A 6,366-nucleotide genomic window follows, 5' to 3' on the forward strand; every position below is an offset into this window, starting at 1 on the left:
AAGACAAGAAACTGGCAGTGATTCTGACTTATTATCACTGGAACCCAAAAGGAAGGAACGAGTAGAACCCACTAGTTCCTCTGAAGAAAGTCAGCGTGCACGCCATAAGCGAAGGCGAAGTGATACAGGCGACGAAGACCAACATAATCCCTTTGTGCAACGAATCACAAAGGCAGTATTACCCAAAAAGTTTAAAACCCCTCATTCACCCTGTACGACGGGAAATCAGATCCCACTAATCGCTTCCGACATTACAAGCAAGCTATAACGTTGCATGCGGATGACGAGGCCCTCATGCGCCGAACATTTCTGAGCAGTTTGGGACCGTTGGCCGTCAGATGGTGTTATAAATTGGAACCAACATCGATCAAGAGCTTCCATCAACTCCAAAAATCCTTCAAGGTAAGGTTCATCACCAATGAGGTCCAGCCGAAGTAGGCCGACTCTCTCTGGGCAATGCAAATCCAGTTAGGGGAAACATTACAAGCAAACTCGGTGCACTATTGGGAATGCTTTAATCTTGTTGATGACGCCTGCAACAACTCCATGGCCATCACCGCCTTTAACATGGGGTTGCATCCTGATAGTGCCCTCCGCAGTTCCTTGACTAGAAGGCCCCTCAAAACAGTCTGGTCATTGATGAAGAAAGTCAAGGAATATTGCAAAGTTGAAGATGACGCATTGCAGGTCAAAGCCTGGCAAAAGGCCATCAAGATGGCTCCGTCTGAAATTATTCAGCTGATAAATTTTGTACCATCACAGAGCCCTGAACCACGAGGTCAGGCTAAACGAGACAAGAAAAGTTTGCGCCGATCAAACGACCAATGCCCCCACCGAGCCAATGAACAAGTTCAAGTGGATAACAGGCGTGCAAGGAGCGTGGACAAGATGTATACGGAGTTGTTAGAGCCGGTCAGCACGGTTATGACTAAAATTCAACATCTGTCGTTCTTCAAGTGGCCTCCCAAGATGGTGGGACCTCCCGACACAAGGAGACGGGATAGGTGGTACGAATTTCACAAAGATCACGGTCATGATACCGACAGTTGCTATGCCTTGAAAGACCACCTTGAGGAAATGGTACAAGACGGTCAGCTCCAGCAACACGTCCGAAAGAATAACTCAACCAAAACAGTTGCCCTAAGGCAGGATTCACCTCCGCTCAGCGTAATCCATGTGATATACAGCCTGCCGACAGCCCCCGCCGTGCATTCAATTCAGTCTTATCCTGGCCCCCAAAAGCAAATCACACCAGCAAAGCAGCGCTGCGAAGCTTCGCGTATTACCTTCAACAATTCTGATTTGATTGGCGTGACACTCCCCCACATTGACCCGTTGGTCATTGAACTATGCGTAAATCGGTTCACCATTGAACGCTTTCTCATAGACCAGAGGAGTACTTCGGAGGTTATGTATTATAAGACCTTCATCAAACTCGGGTTTACTAAGTTGGACCTATCTCCGGTACCTTATCCGTTATTCGGCTTCAATGCTAATCCAGAATACCCATTGGGCAAAATCACACTACCAGTTCGAGCGGGCTCCCGAGCAGTATATGTGGAATTCTTGGTTGTCAAGCTACCTTCGCCGTATAATCTTATCATGGGATGAACTTGGTCGCATGCCTGCGTGCCGTGCCCGGCACCTATCACCAACTACTCCACTTCCCGACTGAACGAGGCATTGAACAAATCCATGGTTCCCATAAATCGACATAGGCATGTTATCTCTCGCCGCAAAGACAACAAGAGAGCTAGAAGTGAACTCTATTGAGGTGATAGATCGCGAGAACCTGGACGACGTTGGATGGCTTCCAAATGAAAAGGCCATGGAAGCCCTAGATTGAGTTGAAATTAACGGGGATCCAGACAGGTTCTTCATGGTCGGCACCTCCCTGAATAAAACGGACTGGCATCAGCTAATTACCTTTCTACTCGGCAACCTTGATGTATTCGCATAGTCGCCGTATGAGATGCTGGGCGTAGATCCATCTGTTTCTGAGCACCGTCTAAATGTTGACCCCAAATGTAAGCCGATCATTCAGAGAAGCTGGCGGTCAGCCGCAGAGCACACTGCTGCCGTCGTTGAAGAAGTTGACCGGTTGCTTGATGTCGGGGCAATCCGGGAAGTGACCTATCCTACATGGTTGTCGAATACTGTGGTGGTAAAGAAGAAAAATGGAACTTGGCGTATCTGTTTGGACTTCACAAATTTAAATAAAGTTTGCCTCAAGGACTGTTTTTCTCTCCCTAGAATTGATCAACTGGTAGACGCCACGGCATGTCATCAACGTATGAGCTTTGTCGATGCCTACAGAGGCTACCATCAAATCGCCATGCATCTGGAGGACCAAGACAAAACTACATTCCTCACCCCAAGAAGAACCTATTGTTATAAGGTTATGCCTTTTGGCCGGAAGAATGCAGGGGCAACTTACCAAAGACTAGTCACTGCCATGTTTAAGGAGTAACTCAGCCGTACTATGGAAGTGTACATTGATGATATGATGGTGAAGTCAAAGGAAGAGCAAACTCATCTGGCTGACTTGGAAGAGACATTCAGCATTTTACGCAAATACAAAATGAAGCTGAACGCTTCCAAGTGTGCATTTGGGATTGGATCCGGCAAATTCCTTGGCAACATTGTCAATCACCGAGGTATCAAAGCCAACCCGAGGCAAATCATAGCAATCCTGGAACTCGACTCCCTTCGATCAGTGAAGGAGGTTCAAAAGTTGATGAGGATGGTCGCCGCACTTAACAGGTTCATCAGTCGTTCCACAGACCGCTACTAACAATTCTTTCATACCCTACGATAGGGCAAGGCTTTTGAATAGACCTCTGAGTGCGAAGCCACTTTCAACAGTCTGAAGACCTACCTCCAATCACTACCACTCTTGACAACACCTTCAGTAGGTGACCCGTTCATTCTATATCTGTCAATTTCCAACAGGGCCGTCAGTGCCGTACTATTAAAGAAAGAGCTTGGGGAGCAGCAGCCAGTATATTATGTGAGCAAGGCAATGGTTGACGCCAAAACACGATACCTTTTGTTGGAAAACTCATCCTAGCCCTCGTCATGGCAGCAAGAAAGCTGATGCATTACTTTCAGGGGCATACCATTAGGGTACTAACGAACCACCCCCTTTGGTTAGTACGCCATAGTGTAGAAGCGTCAGGGCGTGTTTCAAAATGGGCTCTTGAACTCGGCCAGTACAATATTCAGTTTCTGCCTAGAACTTCAATCAAGGGGCAAGTGCTTGCCGACTTTGTGGTCGAATTTGTTGAGGGTCTTGCTGACTTCAAGCTTGATGAAATTCAATCTAAGTCGGACTGGAGAATTTATGTTGGGGACATTTGGAAATTATACTATGATGGATCGTCCAATCAACGCGGCAGCGGGGCTGGAGTAGTGATCATGGCTCCCGATGGAGCAATAATCGAGTAGGCTGTCAAACTCAGCTTCGAAGCATCAAATAACGAGGCCGAATATGAAGCCCTGCTAACCGGCTTATGGAATGCACATCTCCTAGGTGCTCGACATCTGCTTATATTTTGCGATTTGAAATTGGTGATCAATCAGCTAAAGGGGGAGTACACGGCCAAAAACGACTGTATGTCTGCTTACATGAAAACAAAAAATTCTTTGCTGGCAAAATTTGACCACCATGAGCTGAACCAAATAACTCATGATCAGAACACACATGCAGAGGCCCCGGCTTGCCTAGCCTCCGCCATTAACTCAGAGATTAAACGGACAATCGAAGTGGGTTTCATCCCTAAACCAAGCATTGGCCTTTCAGAGGAAGTCCAGATCAATGTCATAGAGTCAGGTCCGAGTTGGATGGACTCCGTTACTGCATTCCTATCTTCCGAACAGCTTCCATCGGATAAGAAAGAAGCACACAAGCTGCGAAACAAAGTCCTGCGGTACTATTTGGATTCGCAAGGAAAACTTTACAAAAAATCCCTTTCTGGCTCGTACCTAGAGTGCGTTCATCCAGATAAAGTCGAGGGACTCTTGACTGAAATACATGAAGGTAACTGTGGTGCCCATTCTGGCGGGTGCTGTTTGGCTCATCGAGTTGTGACACAAAGGTATTATTGGACGACAATAAGAGATGATGCCGAATGTTGTGTGAAGAAATGTGAACAGTGCCAGAAGTTTTCTCCCTTAACCCATCTGCCTGCTAAGGAATTAAGCTCTATAACCAATCCTTGGCCATTCGCCCAATGGGGACTTGACATTGTCGGGCCGCTGCCTCACGCCTCGGACAACAAGTGATTTTTGATTGTCGCAATAGATTATTTCACCAAATGGGTAGAAGCGGAGCACTAACGCATATTCAAGACACTAACGTGAAGCGTTTTGTATGGAGAAATATCATAACGCGATTCGGGATTCCAAGAGCACTAATCTCAGATAACGGCACCCAGTTTGATTGCGGTGTCTACAGAGAACTGTGTAGCGAGTGTGGTATTCAAACCTATTTCACCACCCCAGCTTATCCACAGAGTAATGGCAAAGAGGAAACCTTCAACAAAGTTATTCTGGATGGCATCAAGAAGAGGCTGGAGAAAGCTAAAGGTAGATGGGTTGAAGAATTACTGAGTGTATTGTGGGCTCATCGCACTACTCCAACACGGTCCACTGGGGAAACGCCGTTCGCTTTGTGCTTCGGAAATCAAGCCATCATCCCCTTGGAAATCGGCCTCCCAACCTTGAAATCGAAAGTTTTTGATATGGGCCGAAACAACATGATGTTGGCCTTGGATTTAATCCTGATTGAAGACTGAAGAGACCGTGCCCTTGCATCCATGGCACAGTACCAACAGCAGCTCGGTAAGTCGTATAATCAATGCGTTCAGCTACACCATTATGTTCTAGGCGAATTGGTCCTGAAGAAAGTGCTTCGAGCTGCCAAGAATCCAGCTGATGGAAAATTGGGTCCTAACTGAGACGACCCCTATCAGATCGACTCAATCACGGGAACAAGGGCATATTGGCTGAAAGACATGTCTGGAAGAAGGCTGCCATGCCCCTGGAATTCCTCGCATTTGCGTAAATTCTATCATTGAACCCGACCTGTGGGGCAAGATATTTGTTTTGAATGATTCACCATGTACACATTTTGTTTTTGCAATGCAAAGTCTCTTATTTCGTCACTGTGAAATTCGACTTGTTGTAACTCTAGAGCCTCTGTATTCAGAGCCAATTAAGCCTCTGGATTCGGAGCGCCCTTCGTCGATATCACGAGTGGCCAAAATAAGTCTCTAAATTCGGAGCCCCATCAGCGCAAGACACTTTTGGGCCAATTAAGCCTCTGGATTCGGAGTGCCCTTCGTGGATATCACGATTGGCCGAGATAAGTCTCCGAATTCGGAGCCCTTTCAGCGCATGACACTTTAGGCCCGATTAAGCCTTCAGATTCGGAGCGCCCTTCGTGGATATCACAATCGGCCAAAATAAGTCTCTAAATTCGGAGCCCCACCAGTGCAAGACGCTTTTGGGCCGATTAAGCCTCTAGATTCGGAGCGCCCTTCGTGGATATCACGATTGGCCAAGATAAGTCTTCGAATTTGAAGCCCTATCAACGCAAGACACCTTTGGGCCGATTAAGCCACTGGATTCGGAGCACCCATCGTGAATATCACGATTGGCCAAAATAAGTCTCTGAATTCGGAGCCCCATCAGCGTAAGATGCTTTTGGGCCGATTAAGCCTTCGGATTCAGAGCGCCCTTCGTGGATATCACGATTGGCCAAGATAACTCTCCGAACTCGAAGCCCCATAAGCGCATGACGCCTTTGGGCCGATTAAGCCTCCGGATTCGGAGCGCCCTCCGTGGATATCACGATTGGCCAAGAAAAGTCTCCAAATTTGGAGCCCCATTAGCACAAGACGCTTTTGGCCCGATTAAGCCTCCGGATTCGAAGTGCCCTTTGTAAATATCACGATTGGCCAAGAAAAGTCTCCGAATTCGAAGCCCCATCAGCGCAAGACGCTTTTGGGCCGATTATGCCTCCGGATTCGGAGCGCCCTTCGTGGATATCACGATTGGCCAAGAAAAATCTCTGAATTCGAAGCGCCATCAATGCTAGACGCTTTTGGGCCGATTAAGCCTCCGAATTAGGAGCCCCATCCGTGCAGGTCACGTTTTGGTCAAAAAAGACTCCAAATTCGGAGCCCCATACGTGCATGACCCGTTTGGGCCGAGTAAGCCTCCGGATTCGGAGCGCCCTTCGAGGATATCACGATTGGCCAAGAAAGGTCTCTGAATTCGGAGCCCCATTAGTGCTAGACGCTTTTGGGCCGATTAAGCCTCTGAATTAGGAGCCCCATACGTGGATGACACGTTTGGGCCGAG

This window comes from Camellia sinensis, chromosome 10 (assembly GCF_055761805.1).
Source record: "Camellia sinensis isolate YWXY chromosome 10, ASM5576180v1, whole genome shotgun sequence".
Classification (NCBI taxonomy): Eukaryota; Viridiplantae; Streptophyta; class Magnoliopsida; order Ericales; family Theaceae; genus Camellia; species Camellia sinensis.